The sequence below is a fragment of the Armigeres subalbatus genome, chromosome 2, assembly GCF_024139115.2.
Source record: "Armigeres subalbatus isolate Guangzhou_Male chromosome 2, GZ_Asu_2, whole genome shotgun sequence".
NCBI classification, from domain to species: Eukaryota; Metazoa; Arthropoda; class Insecta; order Diptera; family Culicidae; genus Armigeres; species Armigeres subalbatus.
Window position 1 is genome coordinate 385,700,216 of NC_085140.1, and position 26,025 is coordinate 385,726,240.

General features: G+C 38.1%; 1 protein-coding gene across 1 annotated transcript in view; it reads right to left on the bottom strand.

The window, feature by feature from the left end:
- LOC134213169 (uncharacterized) overlaps window positions 1-26,025 on the bottom strand; it is a 319,429-nt gene that overhangs the window by 269,597 nt on the left and 23,807 nt on the right. Inside the window, exon 2 of the mRNA XM_062691850.1 lies at window positions 24,240-24,717. The gene's annotated coding sequence lies outside the window, so the exon portion shown is untranslated. The remainder of the gene's footprint in view (window positions 1-24,239; window positions 24,718-26,025) is intronic.

Genomic DNA, 26,025 nt, shown 5'->3' on the forward strand with positions numbered 1-26,025 from the left:
TATTACTTCTATTAAAGCTTGTAAAAGCTATGGGGAAAATTATGGGAAAATACAAAACATTAACACGAACGAGAATATAAATGGGACACCCGCTGGGGTCTAAAACAGGGGCACTATGGGAGAACACAAAAAAAAGAATGATAAATCCAATACGGATGAAAATGGGTAACCTGCTGGGGTCTAAAACAGAACAACTATGGGAAAATATGAAAGAGGGATAATGAGGGAAAATAAAAAGGCAACATGTAATGGGATATAAAATATATATTGTTGAATAGCTGAAATACAAAATGGTATGAAAAAGAATTTCTATGAAAAGTTTAATTGATTTGTTGCGAGGAAAATTAAAATACAAAGATAAAACAGTAATATAAACAGAATGATTTATTACAAAAGTATTAACAACTGATGATAAGTGAGAAAGCATTTTAAAAAGATAATGGATGGCCATCCAGAATGAAGCAGATAATAATATATGTAAGAATATGAGATCAACTTGAAGATAAATTAGGTAATATAAATATCAAAATTATTATATGAACGACATATGCTAAAAAAAAAGAATTATGAGGAACTAAAAGTTGAATAAAGGTATGAGAAGACAACAAGTAAAGCTAAAAAAAATTATATGTAATATGGAAAAAGCTAAATTAATTATAATCGATGGAAATTCGTAAAGTTTGTAAGTATAACGGAAATGTAAAAATATGATTCTAGAATGAAAGTGATTTTTTTTTAAACTAATTAATATGAGTATGAGAAACTAGTTTTGGGTACCGAGAGAGATTTGCGCGATGGAATCTCTTGTATTAAACATATCATAAAGAAGGAATATGTGACAGAGTATGACAACAAATGAAAATTTATGTTTGAGTGCTTGATAGTATGAAGGTGAACAGTTATTTGAATGGAGAAGAGGAGACGTCCTCGGAATGTGTGAATACGGAACTTGTTGTATGAATGATTGATTAAATATGTAACAAATAGTGACTGAGAAAATGAACAAAACGAAAATCATTAAATATGTGAGAAGAGACAATGTGGTTAAAATGGGGATAAAAAAAAAATTCAAAGTGGAGCGAATCTAAGTGAAATCTAGGGAAAATCAATATCAAATTGAATTAAAAAAAAGGCATTAGACAATTGAAAAATTTGAGAATTGAAAAAAAAGGTAAAACAAATAAAGGTAATCATGGTTATACTAAATAACATTTTTTAAATTACTATAGTAAGACTCGTGAAAAGAAAGAGAATTCGGAAATGATTAATATTATTATAATTATCGAGGTATTACAAACAAGCTGGGTTACTGTTAAATTAACAGAATCTGAGAATTTTGCTTTTTGTTAAATTATCGAATAAATATGAAATATAAACTAAACACGAGGTCTAAGTCTCATTTCAGAAACACGCCAAAAGCCAGAAACGGTGGAGGGGAGCAGTTGCAGCAATTAACCATCAAGGCCAACCTAAACAAAAACCAATAAGGTATAATATGGAATATGTGGCAGAAAGTATTTTGCAGAAAATTATATTATCTTTAGTTATATCTGTACAAAAACCTGCAGAATACATTCTTTGCTTCAACTCAATTTTTTTCCCGGGGGATAATTCAGCGAGAATAACATAATCAGATGAAGCAATACAATCAATTATTTTTTTTTATTATCGAACGATAAATTCAAAAGGAGGCAAGGCCCAATAAGTAGAATCAAATTCATAAAAATAGTAACATAGCACTGAAGATGTAATCATTATCCGGTAATAAAAAAAAAAACAAAAACAGTGTAGAGTAGTAAAAGACAGTAAAATAGTTCACAATTATTTTCCAAATGTAAATATGCACAATAACTTACTCGAGAGGCAAACGGGCGAAAGAACATCCAGGGAAGACGAACAGACAACATCCGATGGCGAAGGAAGACATCGAGAATCGAACGAAGGAAGACATCGTGTATCGAGAAATACATACCAGAGTTAATTGGTATCACCAGAACGACAGGTCATACGGAAAGTTGAAGATAAAGAGTGTGGGGGTATCAAGACGGATTCAACGGGACGAAATCTTTTGAGGAACATCAGGAGTAGAAATTTTCGGAGGAACATTAGGAAAAGGTGAATTATACAAGGCGATATGAAAGAAGATTTAACCAGGCGAAATAACACAATAACTCCGAGATAAGCAGAAACAGAAAAACCATGAAGACTAAACTCCCACGATAGAAGACAAGTTATGAAGAGGATCAACCCAAGGCGAATTATCAAACGAGCAAAATTTTATCAATAACAACTAATTTGCATCACACAACAAAAGATGCGAATGTCTCACAACAAAACTGAGCAGCGTATACACGGCAATTCACCAAAACTTACGTATCAACGGAGAATCAACTGAAAACTATTGGAGATACACTATAATAGCTACACATTTTTGCTATAAGGCAAGCAGTAAATTCATGAACTACAACCAGAGGAAAGCAACATATACATTCGGAGATGGCACGTCAAATTATTACTAGTGAACGGTACGATCAAATTTTACGCACCCAGCAAACGATAGACATCATATATCAAAAACTTCACCACGGAGATCCAATATTACGTTACAAGTTCAAACAACCAAGCAACATACCAGGAGTATACCCTGCACTCGGAATCTGAAACCGACCAAGTGATCTACACGAGATATGATGAAGAAACGAGCATCAGCAAGCAGACGCTAGGCGAGTTAAGAAGGCATCATCAGGTAAGACACTCTCGAGGAAGTATATGTGTAGAGGGATTAAGCGAAAATATTAAAAAAAAAAGTTATAGCAAAATTAATTTGAGGAATCAGAAAATTGCACGAAAATAGTATCAAGGAATTTCAAAGATATACACTGCTTGAAAATTTGTATTTTTTAATGATCAGAGGACAACTTTTGAATATTTCATGAATATGTTTGAACTATAGCTTCAGGAGAACCGTAAAGTTTTGAAACGAAACCATCAACTATCCACTTGAAATGAAAATTTACAATTCTAATTTCAAGCTCAGTGGGTTGGAAGAGATGTAGCGACCCTAAACGCCATGCAATAATCATCATTTTTCTTCTATATTTAAAGTATGTCATATAAACGAAAAAAAGGAAAGATTGGACAGGTTGGAACCTGTCCATTTATGTTTATCAAATAGCAACCGCTGTTGAAAATAAACAACGGATATTTAAGTATAAGCAAAACTTGGCGAATAAGCTGGCCTAGAAATAGTAGCTGACTCAATTGTTAAATAATTGTTTATTTAGAGAGTACGAATGCTCTCGGAGCAGAATGTCACATGAGAGTAAATGTAGGTAGCATGCAACATTCTGCAACATTATTGAAAATGAGAGAAAAATCGTAAACAATAGCCAGTAGTTATAAATAACGTTTTTGTAAATAAAGAAGAGAGTCGGATTTTGGAGTTAGCAAGTCACAACAGAATTTTTCGTGTGTTTTGTTTTTCAAATTGTGATGACTGTTTTCCCGAAAACTAACCGCTCGGGCTCGTGCACAGGAATATCTCTTGGAATTCTTCCAGGAATTGCTCCTGCAATTCCTCCAAAAATCCTTCCGGGTGTTCTTTCAGGAACTCCTCCTAGAATTCTTCTAAGAATTCCTTCTGGAATTCCTTTGGAAATTCTCTCGGGTATTCCTTCGGGAATTCCTCCGGGAGTTCCTTCGGGAATTCCTCCCTCCAGGAGTTCTTTCGGGAATTCCTTTAGGAGTTATTTCGTGAATTCCTTCGGAAATTACTTCAGGAATTCCTTCGGAAATTTTTCCAGGAATTCCTTAGGTAATTGCCCCCAGAATTATTTCGGGAATTCCTCCAAGAATTCCATTGGGAATTCTTCGGGAAATTCTTTCGGAAATTCCTTCGCAAATTCCTTCGTGAATTCCTTCGAGAATTCCTCCGTGAATTCCTTCGAGAATTCCTCCGTGAACTCCTTTGGGAATTCCTTCGAGAGTTTCTCCGGGAATTCCTCTGGAATATCTTCGGGAATTCCTCTGGTAATTCCTTCGGAAATTCCTCCGAGAATCTGTTCGGGAATTCCTCCTGGAATTTCTTCGGGGATTCCTCATGGAACTTCTTCGGGGATTCCTCCTGGAATTCCGCCGGGAATTTCTCTGGAGTTTCGCTGGAAATTCCTTCGGGAAACCCTCCGGGAATGCCTTCGTGAATTCCTCCGGGAATTCCTTCGAGAATTCCTTCAAGAATTCCTCCCGGAATTCCTTCAGAAATTTCTTTGGGATTCCCTCCGGGAATTTCTTCAAGAATTCCTTCAAAAATTACTCCAGGATTTCTTTCGGGAATTCTTCCAGCAATTTTCTTCGGAAACTTCTCCTGAAAATACTTTGGGAATCCCTCCGGGAATTACCTCAGGAAATTCCTTTTTCAATTTTTCCATGAATTGCCAAAGGAGTTCCCGAAGGGATTACCGGAGGAGCTCCAGAAAGAGCTCACTAAGGAATTTCCTTAGGAATCCCTGGAGGAACTTCCGGAGGCATTCCCTGAGGAATTCCCGGAGGAGCTCCCGAATAAATTGCCGGAGGAGTTCCCGAAGGAATTCCCGGAGGAGTTCCCGAAGGAATTTCCGGAGGAGTTCCCGAAGGAATTCCCACAGGAGTTCCCGAAGGAATTCCAGAAGGAATTTCCCATGGAATTTCCAGATGAGTTCCCTAAGGATTTTCCGAAAGAATTCCCAAAGGAACTCCTGATGGAATTCCCGAAGAACTACCGATGGAATTCCCGAACTCCTTAGAAATTTCTGCGAGAGTTCCTCCGGAGGTACCTTCAAAAATTCTTTCACGAGCTCCTTTGGGAATTCGTCCGGGGATTGGGGATGCGGGAATGCCTTCTGGAATTCCTCCAGAAATTCCTTTGGGAGTTTCTCCGGGGATTCCTAAGGAAATTCCTCCGTGAGCTCCTTCGGGAATTCCTCCGGGAATTCCTTCGGGCACTCCTCCGGGAATCTCTTCGGGAACTACTCCGGGAAGTCCTTCGGGAACTCCTCCGGGCGTCCCTTCGAAAACTCCTTCGGCAATTCCCAGAAAAAATCCAGAAGGAATTCGCTGTGGTAATTCCCGGAGGGATTTTGAAACTAATTCCTGGAGGAATTCGCGAAGGAATTTCCGGAGGAATTCCCGAAGGCATTATCGGAGAAGTTCCTAAAGGAATTCCTCCGGAAAAGCCTTCGGGAACTCCTCCGCGAATCCCTTCGAAAACTCCTTCCGAAACTTCTCCGGGCTCCCCTTCGAAAACTCCTTCAGGAATTCCCAGAAAAATTCCAGAAGAAATTCCCTGTGTTAATTTCCGAAGGGATTCGCAAAGTAATCTCTGGAGGAATTCCCGAAGTAATTCCAGGAGGGATTCCCAAACTAATTTCTGGAGAAATTCCCACAGGAATTCCCAGAAGAATTTCCGAAGGAATTCCCAGACGAATTCCCAAAGGAATTTCCGAAGGAATTCCTGAAGGGATTCCCGGAGAAGTTACTGAAGGAATTTTCGGAGAAATTCTCGAAGGAAATCCCGGAGGAATTCCCGAAGGAATCCCCGGGGGAATTTCCGAAGAAATTCCCGGAGGAATATCCGAATGAATTCCTGAGGTATTTCCAATGGAATTCCAGAAGTATTCCCGAAGTAACTTCCGGAAGAATTCCCAAAGGAATTCCCGGAAAAAATCCCGAAAGAATTCCTGAAGTAATTCCCGGAGGGATTCCCAAAGTAATTTCTGGAGGAATTCCCGAAGAAAGTAGAAAGTAATTTGAAAAACTGCGAAAGCAACATGGCATCGAACCTGGATTCAGGCGAGTGTTCCATCCAAAGCAGATTGCTCGGCTGAAAAAAAAATGAAACCCCTGCAGTTGATCAACTTTAGGAGAGCTTCTAAATCATAGTAGTGGAGGGATATTGAGTAGAGCGCTACAGTGGGTAGTTATCCGGATTCGGTGAGTAACCCATGTAGAGAAAGGGTGATAAGCTGGCTGACAGCAACTATTGCAATAACTCTACTGACCGCCGCCCACATGATACTCTCCCAAATTTAATGGGCGAACGTTCTACCAAGATCTAGGTATTCACCGAACGCCATTATTGCAGAAATACAACGAACCAACGAATCGTGTATTCATCGACTTCAAAGCCGCTTATCAGCTAGATAGCAGTTTACGCACGAGCATAGATTTCTGGCAAAACTGACACGAATAATCTGAATGATGTTCTTCCGTACGAACTCTTTGTAGATTTCATAGATGGCGATGTGTAGCCGGACCAATTGGAATTATAATACGTTGATGAACACGCCAGCCTTAATATGAATAAATAACTACTTAATATGAATACCACCCATTATATACCACTGAAAAGAACGTTCTTATTGTGGATTGGCAGCTATCTTAGTAGCTATGCTCGTTAGGCCACAAATATCTCATAGAATGCTTTTCGAACCAGCTGAATTCCATTCAAGTTTAAAAAATAAATGTAGCCTGACCTGAAATGAATATTTTGAATTGTGGTTAATTGATGAATATGAAATAGATGCATAACGTTCAGAATCCAACTTTAGTGTATTACAACTTTGCACTAGAATATGAATTATTATGCATATATTGATATTTCCGACTGAAGTTCAATTTTGACATTACAATTCTGACACTTGCTGGTTTTCATGCAAATACATGCAATATTCATTCGCACTGCTATGTTCGTGATAAACGTACAACTTTGATTTGAAACTGTGCTGCATGTCACTCTTATGAATTTTAGTAGAACTGATTTTGTATGTCCCAAATCTGGACCACAAAATACACATCCTATCTGAGAACTCATTGCCTTTCAATATTTTGGTTGATAAAACATAACAGGATGATAAATCATAACAGTTTCCACATTTACAAAAAAAATCGTACCGAATGATCTTCCTTCCCCTGACTAGCTACGCTAACTCTGATAGACTATTAAAGGTGCTTTTCATCACTTCCCTTCTTCGGTTTGGCAGCTACTGGCCATAATCAAGAAATGGTTGGATCGTCGTGTTCACACTGAAATTGGAGGAGTGCGACTAAGGGAAAACATTGGTTGATGTACTTCCATGCAAGCCACCCATTACGTTGATTGGCGGAAGATGAAAACAAAGAAAAAATATGAAAACATGCGGTCGGGGAGGTGAGCTTTCATGGACCAACAAAATTTTGAAAAGGCACGGATTTATGCGATAGCTCTCTTCATTAACGGACGGGAACAGGTTTCAACGTGACCATGAAACAAACTCGTACGGTATTGAAACGTATTCATGGGTCTTTGATGTACATATTACGATGAATTAGTTTTGCCACGTCATATCAGCGTTGCACGGCGTGATGATGGAGCCATCATTTGAATACCGCCCGCTACGATATGGGGTCTACCAGGTTCTACCCTTCCATTTGACCATCCAACGGTAATTAAAGCGTCCTAACCAAAATCTAATTACAGAAGTTTTAGCCGAGATTTATGGCAGGGTTTCCAGTCTTTTAGTGTCCGCTCCTCACATTCGCACACTCGCACCGGGCGATAAAATCCAAAGCCGAGCTCATAAATCATCTCATCACAGGGTCAGGATCAGCGGCACGAGCAATGCTGTGGTCCAGCTGAATCCAGGAAGGGCATAAAGCGGTAATTGTTCCAACCATCCAGCACCAGTTTTCTGCATATTTCTCACACTAGTGCTCCTCCCTCCTTCTTTTAAACCCCATCGCCGTCGTCTTTTCCGTTGCGCTGTCATCGTCGGAGCGGACGCCATTCAAAGTGGTTACAACTCGTAAGAAATGAGATCTCATCCTGCCCTTCCCGATGTTCTTCCGTACGCGTACCTCTCACACTCCGGGCCTTAAACGTGGTCGTGTTCTTCTGATGGAATGATTGTGCGGCCTGCCTTGCGACTTTGGGATTATGTGGCTCATGCTATCAGGATGGAAGTAGGGAAAGAGTGCAAAACGAATTCATTTCCGTAAGTAACTTTGGGGTTTTATGACCAAAAGGGTTTCATCGTGGGAAATGAGAATTGTTTTCTGAAGACGTGAGTGTGACAAATTACTTGGTTGGGGTTGGTGTGAAACAAAGGCATATGTTGCGAAATATGTACGGCATCTGTTGCTGTTCTTCTACATAACCATATGAAAGAAGAGTTAACTGTATAATCAATAAACAAAGAAATTAAACAAAATGGAATTTCTACGCTTTTGGAATTCTTCGAAAAAACTAAACTTACTAAACTAAACTTAGCCGACTGTTAGATCAATTGTGGCATTTCCCATTATTGTAAGTGCACGGCTAATTCTTCCAGCTGCAAGATACAGCTCTTGTTGTGTTTTTTCTCAGAAACATCCGTAGCTATCAAACACCATGACAATCGGCAACATTTGCTTTTCTTAGAACAGCATTTGTGTTAATTTGTCATGCATCGGAACCACCTATTTTTCACACCATTATTGTAGATTTTTGTTGGAATGATTCAGGGAAAAATGTCAGTATCTGTACTATTTACGCTATTTGGAATCTTTGAAATTTAAACTTTTGCCCGGCATTCCATCGGCCCCATACGGTTCATCTTACATAAAGAGCGTGCGGTCGATCACCGAACTTAACATACTGACATGGTGCCTACTTTTGGTCATTGGGGATGCGATACGAACCGGCCATGATTTGGTACACGCGATAAAGACCGTGCGAAAATCGTTAAAGCCCCATAGTAGCAGACAGCACTACACGATGACGGTTCTCGAAAATAGATGTAAAACGATCCGTACGGTTAAGCTCTAGTGGTTTGTTTTACGAGGAGATATATCCAAATCTATGTTCGTATGGGAATTAGTTTCATTTGCATTACCTCGGTGGTGATGGATCTAGACATCAGCGTGGATGGCGGAAATCAGATAAAATTGACTGCGTTTTGTTGCGCTTTGTGGTTTTATGTTTAGAATTAGCTAATCGTGCGAATCTAAATATTGTTTTTGTTGTGCCGCTTGCTGTTCTGCTGAACCGCGTGTCCTAATTGTGGAAGAATAAGTAGGGGAAGGGGGGGCAATATGTCCTAGCTAAGCAAACACTGCTCTATTGCCTTATTTGTAACGCTATTCATGGGTATTTTTACATTATGCATCAGTTAAACAAGATAGCTAGTTGATGCCATTCAAAAATTGTCAAAAATCTCAATCATATTGATAATATTCACATTTCAAAAAAGTGGTGATATTTTGTTGCCGGAAACTCATGAGGCAAAACGCCTTTCAGCTGGCGGCTCCTAGGGAACAAAGTACCACGCGTCGGCGAATCAGCATTCTAGTATGGAAAGTCCGTGGAGACGCAAGTACTTTGTAGGTTATTGCCACTAGGGCATTTGCCTTCCCATGCACTATTTTGAAACTTTCTTCGCCTATCCTACATAATTTTAGATCTAGTTTTGTTACGGACATATTAATGACGGTAAATATGAGGGAAACCACAAAAGGCGTTTTGCATCGGGGGGGCGTTTTGGGGCCTCTTCCCCTACACACGGCTTATTGCTCGGAAAAAATGCTAGCAGGAGTCAGATGCTAGTGGCTGCGGCTGGTACCTGAGGCAATAGAAAACGATTTAGTGTAGCAAGGGCCGAAAAGAATCAAGTCCACCGCAGAGAAAACGGCTGCATGAAGAGAGTAGGATAGCTGAAGCAAGTACAATCACCGAGAGGGGAATTTGCTGACAGACATGGCAACTAAGTGGAAGGAACTCTTCAAGGGTTTGTCAAACTTATAAGTAAGCATCTGTATCAATCGATCCTCGATTATTCAGGAATTATGGGCGGATAAAAAACTGCCTACACACTTATTCTCGACGCCTTTGTTCGGTACTTTTTTTACCAGGTTGCACCGCAAGCCATGAAACGTAACGAGAAAATCAGTTATTCGAATTGCAAACTACTGAGTTTTTGTAATTAAATTTATAAACAACACGGGGCCCTCCTTAGCCGGCTACGGCTACGCGCGGCTACAAAGCAAGACCATGCTGAGGGTGGCTGGGTTTTATTCCCGGTGCCGATCTAGGCAATTTTCGGATTGGAAATTGTCTCGACTTCCCTGGGCATAAAAGTATCATCGTGCTAGCCTTCCCGGGCAAAAGCCATGAACAGAATAACAAAACATGTTATGGACTTGATTGATTTAAGAGACAAAAGAGCAGGCAACAATATCAAAAAATTGCACAGAAATATCATTTAAATATCAAGATATGCTATGAATAAGAACAAGCTAATGGCACATGATATTGATCACTTATTACAAATACCATAACTTGATCTTCTAATGATATTTTAGTTCCAAATTTGATATTATCGTCTGATCTTTTATCTCTTATATCAATCATGTCCATATCTCTTTTTGCTATCTTATCAACATTAGATATTATTGAGCTATTTTCGTTTACTCGGGTTATGATATAGGAATGCAAAAATGGTAACCTGGCTTAGAAACCTCGCAGTTAATAACTGTGGAAGTGCTAAACGAACACTAAGCTGCGAAGTGGCTCTGTCCCAGTGTTGGGATATAATGCCAATAAGAAGATAAGAAGAAGTGCAGTAGTTTTTAGTAACGACTTTTCCGACCGATTACTGGGTCTTGCATTAGAAGTTAGTAAACTCTGTTACCGACTTCTCAGTACTCAGACTATTTTACTGAGCTTTCTTCAAAAAAAGATGACAACTAGAATTCTTGCTCACAGCTTTATTTTGAGTCTACCACGATTGCATCATGTGCCATAATTTGTCCTTGGCTGCAAAAAGAACCATTTTCGCCGATTTGGAATAATTCATCGCCGTCAAAGCCGGAAATAAAATTTGCTTTCCGCACCATCATAGCTGAAAAAGATATTCGCCATAGCCATGTGGGGAAGGGCCTTTGGCCGAAAGTTCTTTGGCCGAATATACGGTTGTAGGACAAAAGGACTAAGGTCAAAAGGTCGAAGGACAGAAGGTCGAAGGTCAAAAGGTCGAAAAGACAAAAGGTCGAAGGGACAGAAGGTCGAAACAAAAAAACTGTGTCAAAAGGTCGAAGCACAAAAGGTCGAAAAGACGAAAGGTCTTTCTTTTTGGCGTAAACTACGTCTAAGGGGAAGACTCTGATACAGGGTGTAAAACGGAAATTTCCAAACTCGAGACCGTCACGAAATTAGGATAGATTTCAAACGCTAATAGCTCCTTTATCTTTCAATGGATTTTCGAGATTTTATTATCAATCGAATCGGCAGCTCTCCAGCAATTTTTTAGACCTTTTGGAACTATTAATTATCAACGTAAAAACATTAAAAATTCCAAATCTTTACCAACCCAGTAAAATTTCACAGTTTCGTTACGACCGCCGCGCCGTATGCGGTTGGCTCTTGCGCTCTACTTTTGTGCGATCATTCGCACAAAAAGTACAAAATAGAACCAGAGCATTGACCGCGGTCGGAGCAAAAAAGTAGTGTTATGAAAAAGTGCTACAGATGCTGTTGTTCATGTAAGCAAGAGGTGAATATTAAAATTGATTATTAATTTTAAACAAGATAACAATCTAACTTTTTTGACGGAAATTGAGTAAAATTCCTGTGGAATAGAAAGAGAGAGCAATGCAATTTTACTCAGTCACAGAGTAGGTGAAAGTTAGCGTGTATCCTACTATTTATGCAGCATACCTATAAAATAACACTTCACATTTTAAATTGACATATCCAACTATTTTCATATATAGTGAGTTACGCCAATTTTGTTCGAATCATAAATGGATTGGCGTGCGATCGAACATGATTTGCGGAAAAACTACACATTACACGCGGCAAAACGTTTACCAAAAGTTGGTCCAAAACAAACCTCGCTACCTCCCGACCCCATATATCCAACATCCCAATGGTTGTGATTTGACTAAGCACGCACGCCCGGTTTGAAGTTTGTATGAGAATTACTATGAAAACAGTAAATTTTCCGGAAAACCGTTTTGCAACGTTGGTCATTAATATCTGAAAAGTACGTTGGCAACATAGGAAACTTAGCAAGTGAATAAATCGTCTTTATTGTGATACAAATCGCTGCTTGCAAGAAAAAATACTAAGGAAATATTGTAGGGGAAATGTTCCAATCTCCATCTCACTGTACATATATCCATCTCATCGCTAAACAAAGAAATACGGCACCAAATTCGTCGCTTCTTTTTGTCAACATGCGTGCTCACTGCTCACAAAAATAATAAACAAACCAAATTCCTTTCCATTGCTTTGTTTTTGATGGGATGGAAATAGGAGCTATGAGATGAAGTGGAGAACCGTTCCCCTACTTTACTTGCTAGGTGGACACGGTCGGTTAGAGTAGCCGTTCCACCAAGTGTTCATTAAAGTAGTCGCTAGAGTATTGTCGGCGTAGCACCAAGTTAGAATTCGGAAGTCGGGACTTCCGAACCGAACTTTCTTCCGCAGTTTTATTTGTCAAACTATTTGATGCGTTGTTTAGGGCATCTTTAGGCGAATCCAGCGCACTACTTCCGAAGTTGGGAAAGTTGCCTGTATCTGGAGAAAAATCCAACTTCGGTATAAATTTATTCCGGATACACAATATTCGCTGAGGGTTTGAGCGAGACAAAGTAAACGTCAAAATAATTCCAACCAGCAATTTGAGTGAAAGAGCGAATATTTGTTTACCGGTGACCACGTGCTTTTTGGCATTTGCATTTTGGCGGACAAAAGAATGAGCACGTGTCCCAGTAGATGAGGGATAGTTAGATGTCTAGGATATTTATTACCTGATCGTGAGATATAAAATGTTTAATACTTGCCCCAAAAACCGCGGAAAATTACCTACATTATTTCATAAAGTTCTGCGACTGTAATATTAAAGAATTAATTTCATTTGACTTGATCATTAAAATTAAGTTTTATAAGACATTAACATTGCCGTTCCCTTCGATTTTTGCGCTTACTCTGAGTAGCCGTAAAAGTAATCGGGAAAATCTTGATAGCGAGTAAATCCACAATATTGCGGATCTCTTCAAAATTTTCCATTTTACGGATTCCGCAAAGTTCTTCCGCAGCTGTCAAAGTTCTACCGCAAGCCTGCAGATCTTCGACACACTGGAACAAAAACCTGGTATTTGGCGTTGTCATCGTAGAGTGCCATGCCAAACAACAGATAAAAAGTATGAAGTGACAGCTGCGGTAGTTTGAATATTCAACCGGAAAGAGGAAAGTTTTCTCTGGAACAGCAATACTAAATCGTGGGAAATTCAATTGAGCACGTACAAGAATAACATATCAATGATGAGCATTTTTATTTTCTTTATAACTTTGCTTACGAAAATCCGATCGGTTCGCAACAACAATCGTCTTACAGATTTAGGAATATTCTACGAAGTCTTCGGGTTGATTATATTTAGGGGGAGATCCTCAAGTGCCGAACACATAAGCCATTTAACAAAAAAAAACTTTAACTATCCGGATTATGTTTCCTTTTATATCATACTACACGCTAAAAACGAACTACTCAAAATTGAGTCGAATCCGACTCATTTTCATTAAAAACTGGACAACTCAAAATTTGAGTAAAAGATACTACTTCAATAAAATGATGATTTCGCGAAAGTTAAGCTTGGCCTTCCATCAATTTTTAATACGACAGATGCGAATCAAGTTTATCTATCTATCTAAGTGCATTTTACGACAAACAGACTCCTAGTTTAAGTGCAATCATCATTTTATTGAAGTAGTATCTTTTACTCAAATTTTGAGTTGTCCCGTTTTTAATGAAAATGAGTCGGATTCGACTCAATTTTGAGTAGTTCATTTTTAGCGTGTAGCAGAACGTATGCTGCGTTGCTCGGGTTTTTACGTTTAACGTTCGAAATGTCATTTTCTGCGTTGATTGCGACGACGCCGCACTCTAGATCATTTTTCGAGCGATCGCATTTGGTTTTCTCCTAACTCGCCTTAATACTGTATTTTGACAATTTTCCCAACTTTTCCTTTAAAATTCACTAACCTTTTGCGTATAGAAACACAGCTGATCCCAATACGAATCGATTAGTGAGGAAATCCCGCAAATCGGTAATCCTCTTCGTGAGTTATATTGCCTCAAGGGAAGAATAGATAGAAGAAAGAAACACAAAATATGACCACAGACAAACAGACATAACACTCGTGAAATTATCATCGTTCACTGATTTACTGGTCAATTTAAATAATCATTAGTTGGCCAATCGATCACTCGTGTTATGTCTGTTTGTCTGTGATATGACTATTGACCATTGATGATTCATACAAACTATATTTGATCATTTGAACACATTTTTCGACGACGGTGAAAAATTTTACGATTCAGAAAAATGTCTCCTAGTACCGGACACTATTGCATCATGTTCAAATGTGACTAAGTTCCTGTTACATGAGTAAAGACACCATTCAGAATAGTAATATTATTCACGTGCTTTAAGTTGTAAATATTAAAAATTGTTAGTGGAGCTTATTTGACTCTTCAGCTAATTTTTTTACAAATTCGCACCTTTTTCAATGTCCTCTTCAATTTTTGTTTCTGCTAATTTCTGTGGCTTTCTCAGCAAGAAGAAACAATTGAATTAAAGTAAGTGTAACAAAACAGGTGTGCAGAATTTTTATTCAACTTCAAATTTTGTACAACGTTTATCACATGAAGATCTGATATTCCTTGCCGTTAGAAGCCTTTTCAATAGCTTTCTTTTGTACTTAATAAGATGAAGGAGGGACCTCTGCAAGTAGTGTCGTTTTAAGAAGTGTCCGGTATTGGGAGGTGTCCGGCGTTGGGAGATCTCCCCCTAAATAGTTAGTGATCCGCCTCACGAAACGATCTCTCACATACGGGGCGATTTCTATAGTAATTTCCATACAAACTTCAAACTGCTCGTACTCAGTTATATTATAAAATCGTTCGCATGTTATCGTTCAAGCATAAGGGAGCGCAAAAGTCAAAATTTCAATCACTCTAGGCTCTAACCAAAATAATTATCTTATGATCTATTTAACGTAGTTTACGTCGGGCGGTCGTATCTTGTATAAAACCCTTCTGATTTTTATTCCTTCTTTCTTCTTTCTTCTTCCTTTTTCCTTCTATTCTCTTCTTCCTTTCTCCCACTTACTTCATATGTTTCCTTCCTTCTTTCTTCCTTCTTCCTTCCATATTTCATCTTCTTTATTTCCAAACACAGGGATTTTTTCTCGGCTTCGCAGTCTCTATGCAGTTAAACAACTACTTATTATCCCCTGTCATAAGACGAGTTTGAACAATCCCATTGAATTCCACCACTTAATTGTATCCTGACAGATACGTATTTCGACCTCAACAGTAAGGCCGTCTTCAGTGTCTTGTACTTGACTCGACTTCGTCGAGTCAAGTACAAGACACTGAAGACGGCCTTACTGTTGAGGTCGAAATACGTATCTGTCAGGATACAATTAAGTGGTGGAATTCAATGGGATTGTTCAAACTCGTCTTATGACAGGTGAAAACATTCCACTAAAAAGCTCAAAATAATTTTCTTACTTATTATCCATTTACCGACGTTTCGATGTTATATTACATCTTCTTCAGGGATTTCTACAAAAAACGAGACATCATAAATTTAACATACAAATCCTTAAGTATAGTCTTACAGAAATGTATAGCTGTTATCGTTTGGAAAGCTCTGTATGAACATAATCCGTCTAAAATTCTGAAAAAGTTGGTGCAAACTCCTACAAAAGTATAAACTAATTTCAATAAGCAGTTCGTATTAAACATATATAAAATAGGATTACTTCTGAACATAAAAAACATCAATCAAGGCTATTATCTGAACTCGGTTATTATCTCTCACTTTTCGGTCAACGGTCAGTTTGTATCACTAGCTGTGGTGGAAATATTATGGATGAGGTGTGGATCGTTGTAGGTACAATGGTTGCTTTTTTATGGCTATTTGTCTATATGTGTGTTGACTATTGGTTTTATGGTTTATGGCTTATTTCCAACTTCTTTTTTTTTTCTTCCTTCCTTCGTTCATCTTTCTTCCTTCTTTCTACCCTTTTTCTTCCTTATTTGTTCCTTCGTTTTCCCTTTATTTTTCCTACTTGCTTTCTTCTTTCTTTCTTCTTTATTTCTTCTTGTTTTCCTTCTTTCTTCCCTTTTTCTTACTTATCTCTTCTCTCTTTCTTCTTTCTCTCCTCCCCCTTTTTTCTTCCTTTTTGTTTCCTGTTTTTCTTCCTTCTTTCTTTTTACTTTCTGCCTTTTTTTCCTTCCTTATTTTTTTCTTTTTTGCCCTTTTTTTCTTCCTTCTTTCTTCCTTTCTTCTTCATCTCTTCGGTATTTCTTTTTTCTTTTTTCCTACTTTTTTTCCTTCTTTCTTTTCTCTTCCTTCCTTGCTTCTTTTTTTTCTTTTTTCTTTCTTCTTTCCTTCTTTCCACCTTCTTTCCTCCTCCTTTTTTTTCTTTTGTTTTTCTTCTTTTTTCTCCTTTCTTCCTTCTTTCTTTTCCCTTTCTTCCTTCTTTCTCCCTTCTATCTTTCTTCTTCCTTCTTGTTTCCTGTTTTTCTTCCTACTTTTTTTTCTTCTTTCTTCCTTCTTTCATCCTTCTTTTTTTCTTCTTTCTTTTTTCCTTCTTTCATTCTTCTTTCTTCCTTCTTTCTTTCTTCTTTTTTCCTTATTTATCTCTTCTCTATTCCTTATTTTTTTCACCTTTCTTCTTTATTTCTTCTTGCTTTCTTCTTTCATCCTTATTTCTCTTTTCTTTCTTCCTCATTTCTTCCATCTTTCTTCTCTTTTCCTGTTACTTCTTCCTCCTTCTTTATTTTGTTTTGCTTCATTGTGTCTTCTCTCCTTCTTTCTTTCTTCCTCCTTCCTTTTTTTTCCTTCTTTCATCTTCCTTCTTCTTTCTTTCTTTGTTCTTTTTTCCTCTTCTGTTGTTTTTCTCCTTTCTCTTTCCTACTATACATGTTTCTTCCTTTTCACTTCTTATTTACCTCTCACTTCTTACTTATCCGTTTTTTACTTCTCACATCACATTTTTCACTTGCCACTTTGTACTTCTTATTTCTTCCTTTCCACTTCTCACTTCTCACTTTTCACTTTTCACTTCTCACTTCTCATTTATCTATGCTCACTACTTCCATCTTGCATCTCACTCACAACTCCCATCTCATTTCTTGTCTTTTTGTTCTTTCGACCTTTTGTCCTTCGACCTTTTGACCTTCGACGTTATGATAAACCCTTCGACCTTTTGTCCTTTCGACCTTTTGTCCTTTGACCTTTTGGCCTTCGACCTTTTGACCTTCGACCTTTTGACACATATTCGAATATACCATTTGGCCGAACAGATCATTGGGCCATTTCTTTTTTCTTTTTTCCTGCTTTTTTTCCTTCTTTCTTTTCTCTTCCTTCCTTGCTTCTTTTTTTTTCTTTTTTCTTTCTTCTTTCCTTCTTTCCACCTTCTTTCCTCCTCCTTTTTTTCTTTTGTTTTTCTTCTTTTTTCTCTTTCTTCCTTCTTTCTTCTCCCTTTCTTCCTTCTTTCTCCCTTCTATCTTTCTTCTTCCTTCTTGTTTCCTGTTTTTCTTCCTACTTTTTTTCTTCTTTCTTCCTTCTTTCATCCTTCTTTTTTTCTTCTTTCTTTTTTCCTTCTTTCATTCTTCTTTCTTCCTTCTTTCTTTCTTCTTTTTTCCTTATTTATCTCTTCTCTATTCCTTATTTTTTCACCTTTCTTCTTTATTACTTCTTTCATTCTTCTTTCATTCTTCTTTCTTACTTATTTCTTTCTTCTTTTTTCCTTATTTATCTCTTCTCTATTCCTTTCTTCCTTCTTTCTTTTCCCTTTCTTCCTTCTTTCTCCCTTCTATCTTTCTTCTTCCTTCTTGTTTCCTGTTTTTCTTCCTACTTTTTTTCTTCTTTCTTCCTTCTTTCATCCTTCTTTTTTTCTTCTTTCTTTTTTCCTTCTTTCATTCTTCTTTCTTCCTTCTTTCTTTCTTCTTTTTTCCTTATTTATCTCTTCTCTATTCCTTATTTTTTCACCTTTCTTCTTTATTACTTCTTGCTTTCTTCTTTCATCCTTATTTCTCTTTTCTTTCTTCCTCATTTCTTCCATCTTTCTTCTCTTTTCCTGTTACTTCTTCCTCCTTCTTTATTTTGTTTTGCTCCATTGTGTCTTCTCTCCTTCTTTCTTTCTTCCTTCTTCCTTCTTTTTTCCTTCTTTCATCTTCCTTCTTCTTTCTTTCTTTGTTCTTTTTTCTTCTTCTGTTCTTTTTCTTTCTTCCATTCTCTTTCCTACTATATATGTTTCTTACTTTTCACTTCTTATTTACCTCTCACTTCTTACTTCTCCGTTCTTTACTTCTCACATCACATTTTCCACATGCCATTTTTTACTTCTTATTTCTTCCTTTCCACTTCTCACTTCTCACTTTTCACTTTTCACTTCTCACTTCTCATTTATTTATGCTCACTACTTCCATCTTGCATCTCACTCACAACTCCCATCTCATTTCTTGTCTTTTTGTTCTTTCGACCTTTTGTCCTTCGACCTTTTGACCTTCGACGTTATGATAAATATTCGACCTTTGACCCTTCGACCTTTTGTCCTTTCGACCTTTTGACCCTTCGACCTTTTGTCCTTTCGACCTTTTGTCCTTTGACCTTTTGGCCTTCGACCTTTTGACCTTCGACCTTTTGACACATATTCGAATATACCATTTGGCCGAACAGATCATTGGGCCGAAATGGTTATTTGGCCGACTAACCATTTGCCCGATTTTTTTGTCACTTATTGGGGGGACGTAAACCGAATGTGACGTAAAAAAAACTTTTGCAAAAATTTCTAGTATTTCACTTAATTTATTGAACGTTGGATACTTTTAAGTACATTCACTTGCGTCTTACATGAGGTATTGTAAGATCTCTCAAAATACAGGCATATGTGATGTTATATTAAGATCTCCAAATTGTCCTGGAGTTTTGAAACAATGGTCTACCGAATCAACCAAGGCTTCCATGTTGTCCCCAGCCGCGGTGTCAACCCATTTTTGTCTTCTGGATATTAGTCTTTCACTTGCGTCTCAAAATAATTACATTGATTCGGTAGACCATTTGATTCAAACTCCAGGACAATTTGGAGACTTTATAACATCTTATACGCCCAGATTTAAGACGCAAATGAAAGACAGATACTCGAAGAACATAATTGGGTTGTTACAGCGACTGGGAACATCATGGAAGCCTTGGTTGATTCTGTAGACTATTTGATTCAAACTCTAGGACAAGTTGGAGATCTTACTACATCTCGTTTGTCTGGATTTAAGACACAAGTGAAAAAAAATACTCGAAGGACATGATTGGGTTGATACCGTGGCTGGGGACATAATGGAAGCCTTGGTTGTTAAATATCTTGGCTATGACACGTGGATTCTTTTTCGCAAATTTCATTTCAATTTGTCCATTTCGGAACATGTGCTGTGCATATACACAGCCAAAAAACTTAACAAAAAAAAAATTTTCGTACGGCCGAGTTTCCGAATAATATGCAATTAGTTGTAGCCTTGGTTGATTCAACAGAACATTTGATTCAAACTCTAGGACGATTTGGAGATCTTACTTTATCTCATATGTCTGGATTCGAGACACAAGTGAAAGAAAAATACTCCGAGGACATAATTGGGTTGATACCGCGGCTGGGGACATCATGAAAGCCTTGGTGGATTCGGCAGAACATTTGATTCAAACTCTAGAACGATTTGGAGATCTTACTTTATCTCATATGTCTGGATTTGAGACGCAAATTAAAGACAAATATTCGGAGGACATAATTGGGTTGATACCATGGTTGGGGATATTATGGAAGCCTTGATTCAAACCGCAGGACAATTTGAAGATCTTTGAACAACTCATATGCCTGAATTTGAGATGCGACTGAAAGACAAATACTTGGAGTACATAATTGGGTGGTTACCGTGGCTGGGGACATCACGCAAGCCTCAGTTGATTGTGTAGACCCTTTGACTCAACCTCCACAAAAATTTGGAGACCTTACAACATCTCATATGCCTGGATTTGAGACGCAAGTGAAAGACAAATACTTGGAGGACATAATTGGGTTGTTACTGCGGCTGGGGACATCAGGATAGACTTGGTTGATTCGGGAGACCATTTGATTCAAACTCCATGACAATTTGGAGATCTTGCATTTGAAACGCAAGTGAAAGACGAGTCTAGGGAATTCTTGGAAAGGAACGGCTGCTTAAAGCATGTTGAGTTTGGTTTAATGGATCATATAGGGCATGAACCATTTTTGAAAAGAGATAACCGCCCTTCGGTTACACGTGTAGACCTTAAGACCTATACTCCAGGGAATTCTTGGATCACCTGGAACGGAATTTGGTTTGTCGTGAATAGTGAGACGTCCAATTTCTGAAGAGTGAGAACTGAGTAGCGAGACGACTCGCAACTCACTTCTCACTTCTTATTTCCAACATCTCACTGTGAAAAGTGAGATGTTTCTGAGTGAGAAAAGTGAGAAGTAAGACGTCTCACTACTCACTTCGCGCTTCTCACTTTTTACAGTAAGAAGTGAAAAATGAGGAGTGAGAAGTGAGACGTCTTACTTCCCACTTCTTATTTCTCACTTCTCACTGTGAAAAGTGAGTAGAGCGAAGTAGTTAGTGAGACGTCTCACTACTCATTTCGCGCTTCTTACTTTATTCAGTGATAAATGAGAAGTGAGATGTCTCACTTCTCACTCCTCATTTCTTACTTCTCACTGTTTAAAGTGAGAAGTGAGTAGTGAGATATCACTTCTTTTGGTGAGTAAATTTATGTTACGGAAAAGCCATATTCATCAAATTTCCAAAAACGTAGTACGCTAGAAAAAATATTCAAATTCCTACAAAATGGTATAAATGTTTCCAGGGTAACTTCATTTTTGTGTTTGTAAATTGTTATCGTTCTCAATAACATCCATTGCAGTGGGTTAGGTTGGCCGAATTTTGTGTGGGTTGTTTGGCCGTGTTGAGAATTTAGTAAATACCAATCGACAAAAAATTTGACCGATTTTCCAATAAAATCAGCATTGAAGAAAGAGAAAATGACGCCAAAAATATACGGTGAAAAATTCCGCGGACAAAATTCCCGAGGTGTGAGGCTACCTATACAGACATTCCGAAAACAAAACTCGGCTAACCAGCCCCGGTATCCCCAAACTTTGTCTTCAATTGGTATTCGTTTTTCAAACACCATTAAATATTCACCAATCTTCTGGTTTACATTCGAATGGTCTTTTGATTAAAACTTGATGGCAATTCAAACCAATCCTATTGGTACACATTCTTCGGTCGTTGGTCAATCAATCAGTGTTTGAACTCCAAAGGGCGTAGGGGATACCTCCCTAACTCTTTCTGATTTACGCCAATGCACAGTGGCAAAAATTTGTGTTTTTGGCGCGTTTATACAATAGTACCTTTATTATGTGATTTAACGTCATGGCGTCTGTAAGTCAATGGAGGTATTCAGCCTTATGATCCATCCCCCTAAAAGTGAGATGAAAATTTTATTTTTTTCAAGGTATATGTCTTCGCGGAAGTTGTAGCAAAACTTCTCTTGAAAAACTTTGACGAAGAATCCTAGTTCGTAATTTTATTACTTTTGGAGATTTATTGCCGTTTATGTCAACATGCTTTGTACATGTTCGACGTATAATAAGCAATAAGCAATAAACATATGGAGACGCATGGTGCATTGGTTCATCACTTCCTTTTGATGGGCGATTGATCTCTGCTTTGTAAAGTGAAATGACTTTTGATGAAACATTCCTTACATTCGCTTACAACTCTACAGTTCAGGTATTAAATTAAAGTTCATTACTTGTACTTTGTACAAGGTACATTTAAATGAAATATGATTAAAAAATCCAATAAACTGTTATAACTTTTTAATTTTTCAAGTTTTTAAGTCGCAATATCCACCAAACCACGTATTTTAATATTTTCTAAAAAAAATTAGAAGACGCAAAAAATGTAGAAATGAAAATGAAAAAAAATATTTAAAAAAATTTAAGGGGTTGCATAAAACGTAAAAAAATCCAAAAGTAACGGAATTACGAACTTGGTGTTTTTGACATAGTTTTTCAGGAGAACATTTGCTACAACTTTTATGAAAAATCAAACCTGGTATGTTGTGAAGTGGAAAAAAACAAATATTCCATCTCACTTTTAGGGGGTTTGATCAGTAAGCTGAACACCTCCAAAGAAGCGCATTAGCTTAGTGATTAAATGTCTCACCATTACAGGACACCATTACGCTAAATTGAATAATAAAGGTAATATTAAATAAACGCGCTAAAAATACGATTTAAGCCACTGTGCAATGATGCAATACTAAGAATTTGATCAAAAGTATCGTAAAGTTAGTTATCGGCTAGCGTTTGACTTATACTCGGTATTCGTGGCCATATCTCCGAAAATAAACCTTCAAGCAATTCATCTGAGCAGAATAAACCGGTGCGAGATAAACCTTGCCTGCCCCTTATTGTAGTTTGTTTTTGTTTATGTTTTCCAAGTGCTTGTGAACGTTTGAAGGGGGTGAGCAAGCACCACAATACATCACGCCTTGCAGTGGAACTACTGATCTCTATCAAAGTTCGCGGCAACAGCCCTCGGCAACTGGATGCTTGAATCAACTGCATGCCGTTTGACAACTTGTTACATGGCATCAACCGAGTGGCCGAATGCCGTACTGAACTGTGTTTCATTGATTACAATGTTTGAAAACTCGATGTGCATATGCGAAAGATGAAAGACAAAAGATTGAATTTGAAGTAACCACCTTCAGCTTTTCATTATTGACATTTGAAACCATTTATTCCAAAACTTGTGAATCGTAGATTACTCCGGAAATCCGAAGGCCGCAAAGTTAAGTTTTTTTGGTTCCATTCGAACCCCTCCACTGCGTACCGTAAGTTGTCGGTACCCATGAGGTAAAATTTGACCGTAAAAGGTAACCAGCAGGTTTGTTTTTCCACCGACCAGGGCTCCAACTTCGAAGTCTACAGACACTAAACTCAGACTGATGGAGGCAGAGCTTTACGTGCCGATACGTGTGCGCGCGGATTGTGGAAATCCGAATAAAGGTGTTCCCATTCTCATGTGCGTGATGACGATAAGGGTTTGCGTCGCCGATGTCGTAGCTCGTTGGCATCGCGTCAACGAAATATGGTTTGTTTATATGTGCTGCACGTGTAAGAAAGTCTGACTCGGAGGATTGCGGATAACAGTGCGATCCCAGGAAGGAGCAAGGTTTTATGAGTCACAAAAACTTTTTCGTGTGAATGTTTTGTTTGGTTTTAGTTGTTGATGTTCTTGGGATAAGTATGATACAGTTTTGGTCTTTCCTCTGCGATAAAAACGACAAAGTTAAAGCATTTGATTTATGACTGATGGGAATGTAATGATTGGAAGTGTTGGTAGTTTTGAGAGCTTTAAATATGATTTATGGTCTACAATGGGTTTGCAGATAATGCGTAAAAGATTTACCCTTTGAGGGGCCTCCCTCAAAAGATAGGATAGTGCTGGAGAGTATATAAAACTGGACGGAGCCATCGCTATTACCTCGACCAGCTGTAGTTGTTGTTGGTTACGCTTAAGGGCAACATTATTTATCAATGTTATGCTCTAACATGTCATATCAATCGATTCTTCAAATTGTAATATTGATTTAAAATTTAATTGAAACTATTTTTAATGTTAATAGGCTATGTCATAACTTGCATCATAACTTGTATAAAAATGGCTTATTTACCCCAATTATATTTGTGACAAATAAGGAAATTCAACCTTTATGATAACAGAACACAATTTGAATCATGTATCATCAAACATTCCGCTGCAACCGTGCATCTTCCAGCGAACACAACCCTTCGAAACACTTCCTGAGGCGTTAATTCAATTTAAAACAACCGCACGTTGCATCAAACTTAGCCCCTGAAATTAAACTGAATTAGTGCGAATTCCAACGCAACAACCGTTTCTGCTGGCGCGGCAGTCTTGAAAACGCATACCGCTTCCCCAATTGTGTTTTGTTGTGTGGGGTCCACATACCGACGAAAAAAAAAGTGGCATTACATTCCAAAACCACGAAGCCGCGACCGATTGCTGCAACACCAGCAGCAGATCCGCCCGGCGGCAGTTAACTTTCGGTATTTTTGTACTTACAGTTAGATGATTTTGCTGTGCGACAACGACGGCGGCATCCGGAGCTAAAGTCGATGTCTTCCTTCCTCGATATTGGCACCTTAGTCTTGAGCAGTAAAATCCACAAGCGCAGGAAAGAATTCTCCGCAATGGCGAGAAAGACGTAATCTATCGATCCGGTGGTCTGCCAATGATGACCAATGACCACGGATGGCGCTACGTTAGTTTACGGCTGATTTTCTACACTTTTTTACGCGTCTGAGCTTTCCTATTCACGCTAGTTTGTGCATATATTAACTCTCTAACCGACTTCACGTGGCTCCTATATCCACTTTGTATTCTAATGGTTTTCAGGTTTTTTTTCACGTGAACCTCACTCTTGAACAATTAACTGTCGATTTAATTTTATTCACCAAAATTTACAATCATTATAACTTTTTGCCTTTTTCGTACTGCCAACTAACTGAACAACTTGTTCATCTGGCCGCCGGAACGAAACCTGAAACAAAAACAGAAAAAGAAGGAGATTTGAGTGAGCAAAAGAGTGCACACAAACGGATTAGTGCAACAAGAGCCCTCCACCTCGCCAAGTGCAAGTGGCTGACTGTTGCCGAAGGCCGGCAGAGGGAAAAGCGTACATAAATTGACGGGCTAAAAGTGGGTTACTTTTACTCTTCGCATCATCACAGTTTGTTTGAATTATTGTGCGTGCATTGGGTGCCCACCACACTACTGGCTGGATGAGAGTTTGTTGTTGCTGTTCGGCCCTGAGGGAATTTACTCGCTGCCACCGCCGCCGCGTCAGACAGGTGTAAATGGGAGTAAATACGAGAAACGAATGCAAAACAGCTGTGTCTACTTCAGGGACTACATGACGAGTGGGAGCTTTAAATGGAACGCGGTTGTTGGTGTAGGAATGAAAGCATAAGTGGGATTAAACATTAGTAGAGTAACATCAGTAAATCAATATCAATCACCAATGTGAATGGGAGCTTGGTGAGAGATTGGTAGCTACGAAATAGACCGTGCTGAAGATTTAAACCCCGGTAGTTTGTAACAAATTTTCGGGTGGGAAATTTAGCTCTTTTACAATATAAATAAACAAACCTGAATGAGCAATAAATTACAATGGCCCATAATGCGTAAACTTGATAGCCTCTCACGTAATAGTAAGTAGTTCGAATGAATTAAAAATATCCACAAGAAAAGGTCGAATCAAGAGAAAGAAGTTTGTTATGCAGGGGCTCTTAGAACATTTCTGAAGAAACTCAAAATACGATTTAAAAAAAAATTTTTGGTTGAATTCTCTAGAGGAATATCTACAAAATATGGAAGAAGATGTTTGACAGTTACTTCCAGATAAATCGTTCCTTGAAAAAAATGAAGTAGGGTCGGTGTACCAATTGTCGCCATACATAAGAACAACTATTTTTTTTTAAATAAGTATAAGGCATGTGGGTGGACTTTATATATCAAGCGAAAGGTTTTACTTCCTGCTCCTTAGAACAGCTGTGAAAACCATAATGAAATTTGTTATTATCCTCAAAATTGATTAATCCATAATAGGAACGCATGCACCAGTTGTTCCTTATTTGGCAAATCCCATTGTTTTCTTATAGGATTGGTCAAATTGGGACCACTAGTGCGACAACTGGTGAAAAGGACGTTAAAAATTAAGCAAAATCAATGGCACAATATCATTGTTATTTGACACTAATTCAGCGCTCATGCCACCGATTTAGAGCCTGTTGTGTAAAGTTTTATGATCCTTTTTTAAATATTGCAGGTTGATCAAAAACCCTGAATT